Genomic DNA, 19,015 nt, shown 5'->3' on the forward strand with positions numbered 1-19,015 from the left:
AAATAATTAACATTAAATAAGTATCATATGTCAAAACAAGTTTGATTAAAAATTATCCTCTTTAAAAAATAAAGTCAGCCAAACTGTTAAAGTTATAAAATATTGAATAAATATAATGAAATGGGCACTCTAATACCCATTAGTGAATATATATATATATGTATGCATTACAGTCTTTCTGAAAATAAATTTGGGGAAATGAACACAGAGGCTTAAAAATGTTTACACCCTTAGTGATTCTTTTTCTGTTAATAAATCCTAAGGAAAAATCTGAAATGCAATTTTTTTAAAACTAAAGATATTATGTATGAATCATTTACAATAGAGGATAATTGGATCCAATCTAAATGACCAATAGTTTTGTATATTATGGTCTATCCATATGATGGAACATTATGTAGTCACTAAAAATATTTTTTGTCAGAATTTTTAATGACATAGAAAATGGCTCTGATGAAGAAAAGTGAAAAAATATCATAAAATAATGTTAAAATTTAATCCCAAAAATTATATACCCAATTAAAATAGAACAAAGTATCTCAATGTTGTATTATTGTTACTTTCTTCTTTGAATTGTAGTCTCCAAATTTTCCAAGTTAAGCCTTTGCTACTTTAAAAATCAGAAACAAAATACCCATAGAAATAAAAAACTAAAATTAAAGATGGCTTGTATTGTGAGACCTCGAGTGACCAGAATGATCAAAGGAATGAAATGTTCTGGTCGATTACATGTTGTGACAAACTATAGATTAATTAGGCATCCTTCTCTCAATGTCTTTGCCAAGAATCAAGTACTCAGTGAACAACTATTTTCTGAATACCTACTACATACTTGATTCAAGGCTCTCCAGACTACTGTTATCCTACCTTGCAGAGATTCCAAACCACTGCCATTTAGTGAGTGCAAACATGTGTCAGGCAGCCTCTGTGCCAGGCAACGGGGACATCAAGTGAAATAACACCAGGTGCCCTGCCCTGGCAGGACTCACAATTCTAGCAGGAGAAATCTGTGAAAATTGCTCTGAAATACAGGTGCAAATGTGAAACTAACAAACTGAATTAGGTTCTGCAGAATAATTGTTGAAGGAGAAAGAAATTTTCTGGGAGAGCTCAAGAAAAATCTTCACAGAAGATAAAAGGGAACCTTACAGAATGGCCAGGATTATAATAGACAATAAAAGGAGAACCTCCCTACCCCCACCCCCTGGCTGAAGAACTAGATGGACAAAAGCACAGAAGCAGAATGGAAGCCAGAGCATGTCTGGGTTCAAGAAGAGATCTTCCTAGCAAAAGCAAGGTGTCTCTTGGGGAGTGGTAGGGCATGGTTTCATAAGGGCATTAATTCACTTTCTAAATCAGTAACTAATGGTTATAACATAATCTTTGCTCAAGTATCATATATATTTTGTGCCTCAACCATCCATGGGAATGTTAAAAACCACAATACATTTCGATAAATGCATATGTCAAAGCATAAAATATTATTCCAAATAATAACTGTAACCCCTTACTTTTGTACAGCATCTTTCACTTTACTGAGCTTTTCCCTGTGATTCATGTCTTTTGCTCTTCACAGCCACCCTATGAGACAGGCGTTATTATCACTATATACCAGTAAGGAAACATACATAAGGAGATATGATGATTGTTTCCGGTTACACCATGAATAAGTGACAATTGGGTTTCAAATCTTCTAATTCCACCTCGTTTCTTTCTGTATCACAGCTACTTTTGACCCAGGGACACACCTTAGAAGTCCAATTCTCTTTTACCTGATTCCAAATTTCATTTTAGTCATTATCATCATCTTCTTTCTTCTTGGATTATAGAGTACAGAGGGTTCTGCTTAGACTGGGTTTGGATTCTTCAAAGCAATTCTCTACTTTAAAGTGCTTTCACACCTCATTTATCCTTACAACTTTTCAGGTAATTCAGACAAATTGAAAACTTTAGTCTACATTCACCGAGGACAGAATGGGATGCAGAGGGAGAGAGAGGAGATGGAGGGGGGAAGGAGCCGTTAATTTACTCAACATTTTGATTCACTTTGTGCTGCACAGACGTGGGCAAACAAGGGCCCTCCACCCCCTGAGGACCTTAAAAAGTACTTGCACTTTTGTCCTACCAAGGTTGACAGACTCTTGAAAATATAAGAGGTATAAAATCCCCCTTTATGAATTCCATTTTTGTTGTACCACTTTTACTACCAAAGCCTTTTATAACATTTGGTTCCATAAGAAAAACAGTTCTGTCATATGGTTTCAAGTAATCCTGACACTTCTAAAATCGAATATGGCTGCCAAATAATATTGCAAAAACTAAATAGATGACATCTGGAAAGAAGAATTTTAAAACCCACTGTTTCATTACCTCCACCTGTGTCTTTATAGGCAGCCTGGAGAGAAGTGAAGCAGCAAAGGGATTCTCTGAAACTTACTCCGAAGGAACACAGGAGGGAGGGGTACATGCTGGAAATCTGATGAGTCATCTGTCTGTGTTGTCCTGATTTCATCAAATGCATTTTAAACAGTTCGGGTGATGCGGATATTAAGCCAGTGAGCTCAGGATGTCTTTACAGCCAACTACCTCCATCAAATAAAAATCCTAGTGCTTAAAATATCAGTCTGGATGTGGAATTGAGCTAGGATTTAATGAATAGATAAATCATTGATACTTGTTGAACACTGAAATGTGGAAAACATGGTGGAGTGTAACTTTGGGCAAGCCATTTAACAGTTCTTACTCCAGCCATCCCCATCTGAGAAATTAGGATACTACTAAATGCCAGCTCTTCCAAACAGACAGAACTATTTTGAAGCTCAAATAAGGTAATATATGTGAAAGGGATTTATCATCTCTAAAGTGCCAGAGAAATGCAAAGTAACAATATACAATGAAGCAGTGGGTCTGGCCCTTGCTCACAAGGAGCTTGCAACCTATTTGGAGAAACAAAACATAAATATATCAAATGTAAGTAACAGCAGAAGGATTAAATTATAGAAGAGACATGACAAGTGGTTTGGCATGATAAAATATAATTAGTTTCAAATGAGATATACAACAATGAGATTTGTGAATTTAAACCAGGTAACAATCTCAGTCAGCTGGAGTGATGTGAACAGGTTTTGTGATAGAAGCAATTCTGGATCTAGCCTTGGTAGTGAGTAGACTGAGCAAAAAGAAGCACAGGCTCTCAACTCTGCAGCAAAGCTGAGCTCCTTCCCCAGGTTCAGGTAAAGATATGCCCAGATGGAATTCACACAACATTCCTGCATCTGGTCTCCTCTCTAATGCTGACTGAGTTAAGACTCCACTATCATCAAAACGGAGTGGGCTTTAAAAGAAACCCCTGAACATTACCATAGAGATACAACTGGGAATTGTTAGGCTGCCTCATAACCAAAATCCACCCAGACCCTTGTACTTTTTTATTCACTATACCCTTCTCATTCACATTCCCTCACCTGTTAAACTGCAGCCTGTCTTGCAGGAAGAGAATATAGTCACTGAGCATTGTATTCTTTACCTGAGGCAATCACGTGTGTTCCACTGTCGATGCAGACTAAATTCCAAGTGGGAAACACACAAGCAAAGATAAAGAGAGAGAAAACAAAAGATGTGTCTCATTTCAAAACTATTCATTTAGCTATGGCTATGTTAGAAAAGTATTTTCATTTATGAGTATGTGCTAGGTCACAGGCGACGGGTGGGTGGAGGCTGTGAAGTGTATTTGAGTTGCTTAGAGCAAGGTGCTAATGAGACCCATTCATTTCACAGACCAAAAAGCAGTTACTTAATAGTCACAGTTTGCTGGACTTAGGATGCAATAGAATCCCATCCAGTCATCCCACTGGTATAAAATGTGGGCCATGAGATAGTTCAGAACAAGATGCAAATGGCTCTTTCCAAAATGTTGTCAACCTAGATGCCTGCAAAGCAAGTCAAACCCCAAGGCACTATCCAGTCCCTTCTTCCCTTCCCTGGTCCAGTTACTGGTCCAGTGACTAGTATGTCAAAGGCATTTCCCAGTCCATATTTTTGCTCAAGCTCTCCTTCCTGTCCCTTTGGTCTTCCATTTCTCTCATGCAGAACATTGACTCAAGCCTGTTCCTTTCTTCAGGACTCAGATTCATTCCTGCCTCCTCTACAGGGCCATTCTTGAGGCCCCAAGTCCCCATGGTGATGCCATTGTCTGAACTCCTGACACACTCATGATACCTTCTATGTTGGCCCCAGGGTTACTCCCTTGAGCTTGGCACAGTACTCTGTATAAAAGTAAACTCTTGTTTAAATGTTTAAGAATAAATTTCAGTCATATATGGTAGAAGTAGAAGGTGGCTAGAAAAAACAAGGAAAACCTTTGCTTTGGAATTTCCTGTTTGGGGTGTAAACACCATATCATCACGCGAAGCATTGGGAATGATAGAGGTTAACAGTAGGAGTCGGAAGAGTAACAGCATTAGCCCTTGATCTCTTCATAATAGAGAGGGGGGAAATATTTGGCTCTAAATAGAGAAGGAGAAATAACTATAGAATTGACGCCATTATCTAAGTAATTTGAGTAAACAAACTGGACAGGGAAACATAGGTCTTTGAGGCATAAAAAATGAGAGAATCATCATCACTTGATCCTATCTTGTTTCCTTTTCTCCAAAATCTAGTTAGTCATAGGTCTTGTTAATTCTTCCTTTAAAATGTCTCCCACATCTATCCCACTTCTAGATAATCCTTAGGTCCTCACCCTATGTCATCTGGACTATTCCAGAAACCTCTTGCCTGGTCTCCACCCCTCTAGCCTTTCCCCTTCTTTAGTACATCACTTTAAGCTGACAATGACTTTGTAACACTCCTGTCTAAGCATGTCACTCCTTGAAGTATAAGCCATGAATGCCTCCCGACCCCATTCCCTTGAGGGTACAGTCTGTACTCCTCAGCATGGCTTCCTGATTGAACCACAAATCACCTTTCCTGTTTCACTTCTCCCTATGACCCCTCACATCTTACTCTCTAGACACATCAAACTGGTCACCAAGCCCCAAACACAGGGGCTTGTCTTTCGCATCTCCTTGTCTTTGCACATGATACTCTTCCTGCTTTCCTATCTCCCCTCACCAAACTCTCACTCATCCCATAAATACCAGCTTAAAAGTAACTTCTTCTGGAAAGCTTCTCTAACTACAGCTCCATCCTACCTCCTGACTCCCTCCCCAGCTTCCTCACGGAGTACTGTCACAACTGTCTGCTCACGTGACCCTATAATTACACTAGACTCAGTTTCTGCAGCTCTGGAAGCTGTCTTATTTTTCTCTATATCCTCAGTGCCTGATACACAGAGGTGCTCAGTAAATGTTTTGTGGTATTGAATGAATTTACCAGGTGAGCTGTCCACTCTCATTAAATCTATATCCTATTCTGCTTTGTCCCTGCAGCTGTATTCTTTGCCTTCCCCATATTTCACCCTGAAGTATTAGTGAGGGATGAGAAATTGACAAAAGTGAAACAGTGGGGATGAGCAGAGAATACCAGGTCATTAACAATCTTTTTTTCTTTTTCAATAAGACAAAGCATTTCTAGATCAAATCTGTGTGTCCTGATTCATTGTCCCTTTTCCTCTTCTCCAAAATCTAGTAAGGTACAGATCTTGTTGTGATGGAGAAACTGACCTAAGATGGTTCCCTGCCATGTGGAACTGACTTAAAATGGTGGCCCGAGGGGAGAGAGAAGTCCCAGCCTAAGCCCCAGCGCACTTCCGCATAAACCCCCTCCAAGCCACACCCCGAGCCAATCACCAGATGACACCTACCCCTACCCAAACTCAAGGAAGTCCCCAACCCATAAAAACCTGCTCAAAACCTTGCTAAGGGCTCAGTCTTTTGGAAAGGATCCCGCTGAGCCCACTGGTGTAATAAAGCTGACTCTGCTAACTCTCTGAGTGCCGCTTGGGTTCTTTCCGGTCTTGGATTCTGCAACAGTTGGTTCTCCCTCTAAAATACCTCCCACATCTATTCCCACTTTTATGTCACCCTCAAGCCTCAACCATATCTCATCTGGGATAAACATGGAGAATTTTCTTGACCTGAAATTCCTGGACTTTTTTTTTTTTTTCTGATACATGGTCTTACTTTGCTTTAACACTTTTTCTTCCTCTGAAGTATCTTCAGGACAACACAATAAGAAAGAGGGACACTGGATTATGCATCCAGACACATAACTTTTAGTTCTACCTCATCTGTTAATTAATTAATATTAGGTTGGTGCAAAAGTAATTGCAGTTTTTGCAATTATTTTCAACCTTTTAAATCAACCTATTACGTTTGCACCAACCTAATAGTGTGACTTTGGTCAAGACAATTTCCCTCTGTGGGTCTCAATTTTTTTTTCTATTGTCAACTTAAATAAAAAAGTCTCCAGAAATGCCTCCAAGAATAAATAAATTTTGAATTGGTCTTCTACCACTCATCTTCTGGTCACCAGAGATGCTCTCTATGGAATTTTCCAGCTCCAACACTCAGGCTCCAGAGTTCTGTCCTTCTCACTTTCCTGTCTGCTTGCTTTCCCTCTCCTCTTCCCTCTCCACACATGCCAGCACCAAGCCTGAGCAAAGCCTCAACATTTTATTAAAATTTATTTCCTTTATTACCTTTGTGTCAAAACCTCCTACCAGAAATAGGAAGGGTGAATATAAAAGACCTATTTCCTTTCCATTGTGTTTCCCCCTCCCCTTTCTAGTGAAAATGACCTGTTTGAAGGAACCAAAATGCTTTGGAATTAAATTCATCAAACTAATATACACAAGGTTTTAATTTACAGTTTTGGGTCTCCTGCATATGAATTCTATAAATGAGACGTGTTGTTACAATAGGTCCCATTGGGAAAGGTTGAACTTAGACTGGGAACAGCTGTAGAGCTGTAATCCAACAAAGTCAGCTTCTGAATCAGATATGAGTTATTGGGTCAGTCACAAAGCTGTGGATATGCTTTCCCCCACAGGCACTCACATATGGCCTTTGGCAGAAATGGAAATACCTTTTCCCTCCTTTCCTAGGCGTGGTTAGTAATGAAACTTTATTTTGAATACTTTCTTGTGTCTTAACTTCCTTTCTCTTTGTTCTCATTCTGATTTCTTCTTCAAGGCCTTGAATAGCCACCTATACAAGGTGAGGCTAACAGTACTTATGAACCATTTAGAACTAATGGAACCCAAGGCATCTGAGAGGGTGGTTTTCAGCCTTCGTTGTACACTGGGAACATGTGTTTTGATCGTGGTTGTATCCTGGAATCTTTCAAAAATCCCAGTGCCCACACTACACCATACACCAACTAAATTGGACTCTGGGAATGAGACCAAGGCATCAGTATTTTTTAAGCACTGAAGTGATTCCAATGTGGAGTCAACATTGAAACCACTGCTTTAAAGTCAATAATGTCTAAAACACGAACAGCCTTCTTCTCCATCCCCAAATAATATGTAGGAAATATGGGTACAAAAGACTTCCATCTTGAAGCTGAAATTTATAAGATCTTCAGGTCCTAAGACCAAGACTTGTCCCGTAAACCAAGGTGTATAGTGAAAATTTCAAAAAAAAACTTACCCAACTACCATAACTTATAGTGTGTCAGCTTTCTGATCCTGCATATAGTTTTGAAGGTAGGAGGCTAGCAGGGAACAATGAAAAATATACAAGAGCTGAGTCACAAGAAGGCTAGGAATGGGTGTGTTTCTCACACTACGGCTCCTGGGAAAGAGTCCATTCAAATTTTGAAGATTCATTTCCTCATCTGCAAACAGAATATGGAAGTTGGCGAAATAAAACCTTTAAATGATTTCCTCTACCATTCCCCTGGAGCTATCAGATTGATTAGGAGATGTATAAAGAGCTACCCCTTGTTAAACACTGCCCTTTTAAGTACAACCATATAACCTGAGTAATAAAAAAGTAATAATAAATAAATAAACTCTACCCTTTCCAGAATTGCCATATATTTAAAGAGAAAACTAGGCAGTATTGGGGGTCAATCATCTAAATGCAGGATTTTCACTTTGATATTGGACAATAAAATGATAGAACAACCACTCTCTTTACCATTTCAGGAATGATAAGACCAGAACTCTTTCTTCCCTGGTGGGGAAACTAAATCCTTCTAACCCTCCTGCTCATGCATGAATGTACTGAAGACTTCTAGTTTCTATATGTCCACCTTTCACGTCTCCACTGCTATACTGTTAGTTCTGAATCATTCAGGTAGACTTGAAGATGATCCACCCTTAAACAGTTAATTTTCCCCTTTTCCAAATGATAAATAGATGGTGTTAAAGGCGGAAATATCATGTTCTTCTGCCTGACTCATTGGGATAATTCATTCTGGATTCTCCTTTTTACCTTGACTTTCACATACAATTGTTTTTCTTAATTCTACTTTTTAAATAATCTCTTAAACCTCTTAAATTCACTCCTTCCTTTCCATCCCATTGCCACTGTCTTGCTTCAGGTCCACCACTCTTGGAGAAAGTTGTGCTTCAAAGAGATGTCTGTGGACAGGCAAGCAAGGAAGGGGTACCCACTTAGCCATTCAATCAACATGGAGGGAATGGGTTGGGTTGTGAGAGAGATGAACCCAGTTCTCCTTTACATCGTAGTCTTGCTCTTGGTCATTTCTTCCCTAGACAATTGTAGGAGGCTCCTAATTGGTCTATTGTCTACTCTCATCTGTCTTTCTTGAATAAATGATATATATAAAGCACCATTCTTGGTGCTAGGACTACAGCGATAAATCACTCTGTTCTTACCTTTAAGGAGCTTCCAATCTAGCAGATAAGATACACATAAGGAAATCATTGCCAGTTTGGTAAATTTTTGGCTATGGTATCAAAGAGGAGGATACAGCAACTTCTGGCTAGAAAAATCAGAGAATGAGGATAAAGCCTGTCAGGACCAAGGGCTGAAAAATGAGGCGGAGCCAAATCATGTCGCTGCAGATACATGTTACTGTGAGGAATTCAGATATTGTCTCATAGTCTGTGAGTTGCCAATGGGGGATTTTAAGCAAGAGAGTCACAAGATCATGCTTCAGTTTTAAAAGGTTCTCTCTGGTAGCAGGCTGGAAGATACCCTGAAAGAGACAAAACTTGGAGGCAGATGAAGCTGATAGAGAATGTTGCAAAAGTCCAGGTCAGAATATGAGGTCTAAATTGCGGTGGTAACAGTGGAACTAGAAAGTAACCCTTTTTATTTAATTGTGGTGTAATTGACATATAACATTATATTAGTTTCAGGTGTACAACATAATAATTAGATATTTGTGTATATTGTGAAATGATCACCACAATAAGTTGACAATAAGTTGACATCTATCACCATACACAGTTACAATTTTTTTCCTCGTGGTGAGAACTTTTCAGATCTACTGTCTCAGCACCTTTCAAATATGCAGTACAGTATTATTAACTATAGTCACCGTATTGTATATTATATCCCCATAACTTATTTATTTTACAACTGGAAGTTTGTACCTTTTGACCTTCTTCACTCATTTTGCCAACGCCTACCCCACACCCAGCCTCTGGCAACCACCAATCTGTTCTCTGTATCTATGAGCTTGTTGGTTTTTTTTTTTTTTTTTGGGTTTTTTGTTTGTTTTATATTTAGATTCCACATATGTATAAGTGAGTTTATATGGTATTTATCTTTCTCTGTCTGACTTATTTCACTTAGCGTAATACCCTCTAGGTCCAACCATGTTGTCACAAATGGAAAGATTTCCTTCTTTTTTGTGGCTGAATAGTATTTCATTTTGTTTTTGTGTATATACATACCACATTTTTTTAAGCATTCATTTATTGATTGACTCTTGAGTTGCTTCCATATCTTGACTATTAGAAATAATGCTATATTGAACATCAGTATGCAGATATCTTTTTGATTTAGTGTTTTTGTTTACTTCAGAAAAATACTCAGAAGTGGAATTGCTAGATCATGTGGAAGTTCTATTTTTAACTTTTTAAAGAATCTCCTTACTGTTTTCCACAGTGGCTGCACCAATTTACATTTCCACCAACAGTGCACCAAGGGTTCCCTTTTTTCCACATCCTCACCAACAATTGTTCTCTCTTTTCTTTTTGATAATAACCATTCTAACAGAGGTATCTCATTGTGGTTTTAATTTTCATTTCCCTGATGATTAGTGATGTTGAGCATTTTTTTAAGGTACCTCTTAACCATCTGTGTTTTTTTGTTTTTGTTTGGGAAAAAGGTCTATACAGATCCTCTGTACAATTTTTAATCAGATTGTCGGATTTTTGCTACTAAGTTGTATGAATTCTTTAATATATTTGGATTTTAACCCCTTATCAGATATATGATTTGCAAATATGTTCTGCCATTCAGTATACCGGTTGCCTTTTCATTTTGTTGATGGTTTCCTTTGCTGTGCAGAAGCTTTATAGTTTGATGTGGTCCCACTTATTTATTTTTGCTTTTATTGCCTTTGCTTTTGGTGTCAGATCCAAAAAATCATCACCAAGATCAATGTTAAGGACCATACTGCCTATGTTTTCTTTTAGGAATTTTATGGTTTCAGATCTTAACTTTATGTCGCTAATCCATTTTGAAGTAATTTTTGTGTGTGGTGTAAGATAGTGATCCAATTTCATTCCTTTGCATGTGGCTGTCTAGTTTTCCCAACACCATTTATTGAAGAGAGGAAGTAAACTTTAAATTATACAGGTACCTATCCTGATTTCCCCATGGATTTAGATCTTGGTTGGTTTTTTGGTTTTGGTTTGATTTATTTTTCGAACATGAATTGAGATTCCCTAGCTTTCATTTATATCAATTGAGCTTCAAAATACCCCCTGAAAAATAGGTATTAGTATTGTAGTTTTACCAATAAGGAAACTGACTCAGAGAAGTTAAGTAACTTACCCTCAGCCACACAGCTAAAGGCAACAGCTAGCCTGATGGTCAGATTTTCTGAATCTAAGTTGAATGCTCTTCAATTGCGCCTCCACTAAGTAGCCCCAGACTCGTTCTTGTTCTCTTTCTTGTGCCAGACGGAAGCCTGACAGATAGACCGTGTGTCTGGGCATAACTTTGGTGGCTCAGAATGCAGCTATGGCTAAGAGTCTGGTTTTGGAGTCCAAACAATCTGGACATGATTCCCAGCCTTGGGCAATAGCCGTCAAGCCTCAGTCTCTTCATCTGTCGCAGAGGGCAGGAACATCATCTCACAGGGTTGCTGTGAGGTTGCTATAAATGAGATCAAAGCTCCTAGTACTGTGTCTGGTACATCGTCTGTTCTCAAGAAATGGTAGAAATGGTAACATTTTTTCCCCCAGAATAGCCAGGAAAAGTCAAGTCATATCCAGAAGAAATGTCCTAATATTTTTTTTAATTAAAGTTTATTGGGCTGACAATTGTTAGTAAAATTACATAGATTTTAGGTGTACAATTCTGTATTACATCATCTATAAATTCCATTGTGTGTTCACCACCCAGAGTCAGTTCTCCTTCCATCACCATATATTTGATCCCCTTTACCCTCATCTACCACCCTCCTCTCCCCTTACCTAATATTGACTCAAGAATAAGCTATTAGAAGTGGAGACAGATATAAACATCCAGAACCTGAAAAAAAAGGTTTTTTTGCGTGGCTTTAATATCTCTCTTGTCACTTCTAAGACAATTCTTTCTACTCTCATTTATGTCACTGAGATGACCAGTGAAAACATCCTCTAACCCCCTCCCCAAGCAAGCCTAACATCAAGCCCAGAAGATCCTTGTGCTAAACGACTTTACAGTGGTTTCCTGTTTTTTTCCTCTCTCCCCACCCCACCTTCATTTCACACTAGAATTAAGAAACCTATAAGTTGCTGCTTATCTTATTATCCCCTGCCTTGCATTTTAATGTGTCACCTCTAAAAAGACCTCATTGATATTCCAGTTATGTATGTTTGTTTGAGTCTCTTGGGAAATTTTGCTACCAGTCTTCTGTGTTGAGACCAGCATCCTCAAAGTTGGATCTTTCTTTTGTATAAGAAAAAAAAAAACTGGGATGGTTTGAATATTTTGCATCTACAAGTAGCTGTAAATAGAAGAGCTTGAGTCTCAATTCAAATCTATGCACAAAAGCAGGTGAAGAATTGGGCATCTTCTGAGATGCTGGGTTATACCAATGAAAAACTCAAGCCTAAAAAAGTCTCTTAAAAGGACACAATTACCTGGTTTTCTAGGTAATTAGAGACTGCCCTGACAAAAGGGTTTTTACCTGATTTAACCAGATAATTAACCAGTTCTTCCAGAAAAGAGTAAGCTTTTTAACCCTACTTACATTATCCAGAGTTTCATTATTAGGTAACTGACAAACTTCTCCACTGCTGCATGGAGTCTACACTGTGTATGGAGCTCTATCAGCCTCGAGTTAACAGGTGACATAAACAGAATAACAGAAGTTATCTTACAAAATCTAGTCACTTTTTTCAAGTATTACAGATCATGGCTACCTCTATGCAAAGCATGTTGGGAAACAAAGGAATTATCTATAACAAAACAAAAATCCCACCATGAGGAAAAACTACACATGGTAGAAACCTGACTTTACTGACTTTTTGCACAGATTGAATTATTTAAATAATGGCTTGCTTCATATTACTTATGTATTAACACTATGAGATAGAAGTAGATGTGGCATTTTTATGTGTCCGATGTTACTGCAGTTGATAAAATTTTCTCATTTTAGTAATCAGCTTCTACCTCCCAAAAACAATCCACTAAGATCTTTGAAGAATTGGTGACTGCTGATATTAATAAAACATTTACTGAGTACCAAACATTGGCCATGTCTTTAACATTTATTACTTCATTTAAATATGGAAAAGGCTCTTCAAAGTAGGCTTTTCTTATCCCCATTTGACTGATGAGGACACTGAGATTTGGGGTGTAATGGGCAGTGGCAGGCTACAAACTCAGGTTGGACTAATTGCAGAGTGGGTGCTCTCTGCACTGCTCTGGATCTACCCAGACAGAGTACTGCTATATAAACATAAATGTTTGCTAACTTCCAGCATTGCCTACATCATACTTTCAAGAGTATTGATCAGGACACTAAGAACAACTATGAAAAGGATGGGAAACAAAATTCGCCGTAGATTTTAACTCTTCAGAAGCAAATGCAAGTGGGATAGCCTTAATTAAAACTATGGTTGCTGGAGCCTACCTGGGTTGAATTCTAGATCTACTACTTATTAGCAACGTGATCTTAAACTAATTATTCTCTCTAATCTCACTGTTCTCTTTTGTAAAATGGAAGGCCATTAAAAGCATTAAAAGAGTGAGGTGAGGCATGCACAATATCTGGCTCACAGATGGCACTTAGTAATTGTTATTATTAAACATGGAGTAGAGCAACCTTGCCTAGGAATGATATAAATAATCATTTATCAATAGCCAATGATCTGCATAATTTAACTAGTGACAATTAACATTGATACAGCTGGGCGGGGTTTAAATTACTCTGTATATGTTAACTTGTTTAATACTTGCAATTGCCTTCTGAGGTTAGCAACTATTATTAGGCCATTTTATGGATGAGGACGATGGAGAGGTAAAAATCAGATCCAAGGACACATTGCTAAAAGGTAACAGAGCTGGGATTCAAACCCAAGGAGTCCAGCTCCAGAATCCATAATATTAGCCACTATCCATAGTCTACTCCTTCTCCCAACTGAAGAAGAGCAAGATATTTACTACAGTTATAAGTCATTTCATCACAATTGCCATTGTTCTTTCTCGATTAAGAGTTCTGGCCATAGCTTTCCTTATTTGCCCAGCACTTAAGCTTCCTCCACCTTTCAGCATGATGATATATATAGAAATGTGGACTGTAATTTCTTACATTCAGTCACCTTACTTTTGATTCACCTTGTGCCAACTGAATCAATAACAAGAGACAAAAAATATTTCTACATAACCACAGATTCCAGCCATCTGTGTGGTTGCTACAGGATATTAACAAGGGAACCTACTTTGCGTTGACAAGAAGTCATGGAAGAGAGCCAGATGTCCCATTAAAAGTCCCTTCTAACCTAAATGAGTTTGTGACGATGTGTTTATACGTGTGAGGATAAAACATACTGTGAGCATCGCTTCTTCTAGTGTATAAAGTGTTATCTGTGAATGAGGCACTTCAGGAGGCTAATTGAACACTGGAGGCTGTCTACACAGGCAGACGAGAAGGGAGATCTGGAGCCCTCCCCAGGCATCCCACCTCAAACACACACACACACACACACACACACACACACATGCTCAAGAAAAACCCTGCTAAATTATCAAGGCCGGCCAACTGCATCTGATAGTGAATCAACACAAACTTCATTTTGCCTCTATAGACAAAATTCTTTTATGTTTTCAGGAGCTTGAGCTTGTAGATGCCTGAGTAAGTCTCAGCTACCCAGTTCTGTAAGATGGTCCTCACAGTACATCTGATGCATTGCTGGCTCTGCCCGATCAGTTCAAACAGACTTAGCCAGCACTGATTTTGGGAGCCTTACTGTGCCAGTGCAGCCATTTTGTCATTTAATAGAGAGCATTTAAATGAAAAAATAAAGGTGAAACAGAATCATGTTAAAAGTCAACCCCGTATTTTATATAAAGATGTTATTTTTTGATGGTTATTTGTTATCGTTGGCCTTTTTGGATTAATTATGGCACTGTTTTTACAAGTGGCAGGAGCAATGTGTCACCCAGAATTACACAGAAGGCCACCCAAGCTCCGTATTTCCTATTATCCTCCTGTAAATCAGTGTGACTTGCAGGAGAGCATGCCACAACACACCGATGATGGCCAGCCTGTCCTCTGTCACAATCAATGCAGTGTCTACCACTCCCCTCTTCTCACTCCGCAAAGGGTCCTAAAAGAGGATTTGTCCGGGAATGCCGCAGCCCTGCTGCATGCTGACTTTATAAAGAGACGAGGTGAAGTAACACTTTTCTTTTTAATACCCCGTGGTGTTGAACTGAAATTGCAGCCTGCTTCTATTTTCAGAGGCCTACTTGGTAAGAGAATGTTTTTATCTGGAGATACAATGACCGTGGCCCATACTCTGCAATTCCCATGAAGGCCTTGCCAAAGTCCATGAATGCTCGCTTTATGAATTGGTCTTGCAGGTGTTCAGGGGGGTATGTAATCACTAATGAATAGCCGAAAAACACAGAAACTCTCAGCAGCCTCTGGCACCAAGAGCTGCTGGGCTTTATAATTCTGTGAGAAAACACACATGCATCTAAAGCATTCCCTAGGCTCCAGCATTGCCAAATATTCGTCACAGTCCATCCCTGAGCTGGTGGTATGTCCCATAAAAGAAGGGATCTGTAGTTGCCCTATGGATGAAGAATTTTATGGCTCTTGCACAATTTTCCTGCTCTGGCTTGCTACAGGCATTATTTGGGCCAAGGTGACATCTTTATGCAGATGCCAGTTATTAACCCAGAAGGCTAGACTGCCTGGAGATTTTATGAGGATCTCATGGACCTGGGCCCATGTGGGTTGGCTGCCCAAGAAAGAAGTTATTGGGAGGTCAACCCAAATGATCTCAGATAACCTGTACATATCTTCAGTCAAGGGAAGGGACTAGAATTGTAGGGACGAGAATAGAGTATTTTCTCAAGCAGGTAGTATTTCTCAAGGGGGAAGAGGACTGGGAAAGAAAGAAAAGTATCTTGGTATTGGGGGCCCACAGAGCCAGAGACCTTAAATCTAAATAGGATCTATTATATCCTCTCCACCCAAAAAGTTGCCTAAGAATAAGTGATGGTGGGAATAGGGTCACTACTTGCTAATTTAGCTTATTCTTCCCAGCCTCAGCCCCAGGGAGAGAGTGAAAATATAGAAGGAATTGTTTGTCATTTTTCTCACTTTTCTGTTTTCCTTTCTTCTTTACCACCTGCTCTCTCTGCAATGACAACAGGGAAAGAAATTTATGAAGGGGAACAGCTGTGTCACCCTTTTGAAGGCTGCAAAAAATTTCAGAGCTTTGCTGAGAGATTTCCAACTTCTCTGGCATTTTGAAGGGTAGTAAGCTCTCTTTACGTGTACAGACTCTGGTATTGAAGAAAGACAGGAGCCTAGTATGGGAACAGGTTATTGGGCTACAGCAGGTGGCACCTGAGAGCAGCCTCCACAGCCAGCCCAAATCCCTGGCCCCAAAAGCCCCCAGAGGCTCTGGTGGAAGAAAATGGGGCCTGACATGCATGACCGAGCCTTGGCCCTGAGAGGCAGGCTTCCAGTTTTACAACATATGGGACACTGAGTGCACTCAAATTTTTATCCAGAGCTGCAGAAGTGGCCCCAAAGCACAGCTAGAATTGATGTTCAGAAGCTGAGCTGTCAAGACTACCTATAAACATTGAAAAAATTAACATCTATACTTTAGGGGTTGAAAGAATTTTGAGATATGGGAGTTACAAAGATAGCAGACTCTTTCTCACAAGATACCCACCTTCAGTGAGTTTTCATACCTCTCGTAATTCCTGTTACTCCTATCACCTACACTGACACCTAAGATGCTCCATGGGCCAGCCTACCAGTTATAAGTCATACTTAAGTGGAAGAGGAAGTCTTTGAATTAGTGATATTTCAAAAGCACAAAAGAATATATTCTAATTCCAAAAAAATTTCTCAACTTAGCCCCTAGCACAAAAGATTCAACAATCAGAAATTATTCCTTTAGTTTAACCCAAACTTGAGCCATCATAAGCATTAATTTATTCAGCAAAAATCTATTGAACACCATCTTTGTGCCATGCACTATGCTGGGCATTAGATACATGGGGCCAATAACATACACAAGGTTTCTGCTTTCGTGGCACTTATATTAACTGTGTCAGTCATTTAAGAATGAGTTTAGGGGAGTGATGTCATAGGAATGGCGGCAGCAGGGCGCCCTTTCTAAGTTCTCCTCTGGATCTTATTACAAACGGGACCTATAACCCATCAAAGAACTCTTTGCTCATCACACAGAACAGCTAAGAGACTCGTGGATTACGTGAAGCTAAGGATTACTTGAAGGTGCGCTAATCGGGCGCGCAGGAGAAGGAAGGAAGGGAGCCGAGTGAAAACGCGCGGCCCGCGGCGGCGGCAGCGGGGAAATCCCAGCCCGCAGCTGAGTCTCAGCCGGCGGCAGCGAAAACCGTGGTGGCACCCGCAGTTTCAGGCACGCACGGGATCCCAGGGCTGAACGGAGAGCACAAAGACCAGGAGGTGGGCTCTTTCCCTGCATCCCACAGCTGATCTCTCCCGCCGGGAGGGCAGCTAGTGGGCCCTAGGGCGAACAAAGAACACAGCTCCATACCTGGGCCCCTCCCCCGCCCCGCTCTTCCAATCCTACCCCCGCCCTTGCAGAGACTTAAAATGGCCCCTGAACTGAGGAGTAGTGTCAGATTACAGAGGAGCCGTAGTGCTCAGGCTCTGGGAAGCCTGACAGGCAGTCCTGACCCAGGGAGGAGACTGGGAAGAGTGTGATTTTGGCTGGGCTAGGAGAGAAGAGACTCCTCCACCCCGAACCACCACTTTTTCTGGCCTGCGGGAAGAGTGTGACGCGCAGCTGGGCTGGGAGAGAGAAGACCTCTCCATCCCCAGCCCCCACCCTTTCTGGCCTGCCTAGGGCGTGGCAAGTGCAACTGCCGAGACACTCCCAGGGATCAGCAGTAAGGCAGAGGCAGCTCTGGGCTTTCAGCAGCTCAGAAATCTCCCACCCACACCCCACCCCCATATACGTACACACTGAAGAAGTGCCCTAAGACACAGGAGTACTGGACACGGGGCTGGTGGTGCTACTCTCAGTGTGTATATATGCAGGCAAGGGCAGAAACTGCACTGACTTTGTAAAAACTATCATCCAGACCCCTCAGGCCCATGCATTTAAATCTACAGCCCCAAAGTCACTCTGGGCACCAGGTGACCGGCTCTGCCTGCGCAATAAGCAGGGGGCTCTTTGGTACAGCAGAAGAAAACCTGGACATTACTTGGTGGGCTTAAGCCAAGACTGGCACTGCTTTTTGTTTTGCTTTGTTTTGTTTTGTTTTGCTTTGTCTTTATATCTTTGATATCTTTGCCTGTGTCGAGTGGGAGTTATCGGGTGTTTTTACATGTGAATGTATTTGATTTTTTTCTTTGTTGTTGTTGTTCCTGTTGTGCTTGGTGATTTGCTTTGTTCTGAAACTGCCCTACCAGGGCCCAGCTTAAGAGGCACAAGATTCAACATATCCAGAGGCCAACTCCAGACCAAACCAGAGTACTACCGGGTTTGACCTACAAGTCACACACCCAGAGGGAATTCTCTGCAGGCACTAGAGCCCATAGAGGCCAAACCACATTTAAGTGGTCAACCCACATGCAGCAGAACGCCCTGCGGTGGACAGAGCCAAGTCTCACAACGAGTCAGCCCAGGAGTTAACCCCAACTACTCACAAGAAAAATGCAATTAAAGATCTTCTTGAACAGGACAATATACACAACACAAGAGTCACCTTTGGAGCACACGCAGAGGAGAAGAACGACGTAGTGCGAGTCAAATATAAAGGACACATACTACATAAGATAACCTAGCAAGAACTAAGAACTCTAGGGGATCTACCTAATACATCAAAACAAACACAGAGAGTCAGCCAGAATGGGGAAACAAAGATACACGTCCCAAATAAAAGAACAGAAGAAACCTCCACAACTGGAACCAAATGAAGCAGATGTAACCAACCTTTCAGAGACAAAGTTCAGAACACTGGTGATAAGAATGTTTAAGGAGCTTAGAGAAGACATAAAAAAGGATGTAGAAATCATAACGAACAACAAGTTAGAACTAAAGAACACAATTACCGAAATTAAGAACTCACTTGAAGGAATTACCAGCAGGTTAGATGAAGCAGAGGATCGAATAAGCGACTTAAAAGACAAGGTAGCAGAGATCACCCAAATGAAACAACAGAAAGAAAAAAGAATAAAAAACAATGAGGATGGCTTA

Source organism: Rhinolophus ferrumequinum, chromosome 25 (genome assembly GCF_004115265.2).
Source record: "Rhinolophus ferrumequinum isolate MPI-CBG mRhiFer1 chromosome 25, mRhiFer1_v1.p, whole genome shotgun sequence".
Taxonomy (NCBI): domain Eukaryota; kingdom Metazoa; phylum Chordata; class Mammalia; order Chiroptera; family Rhinolophidae; genus Rhinolophus; species Rhinolophus ferrumequinum.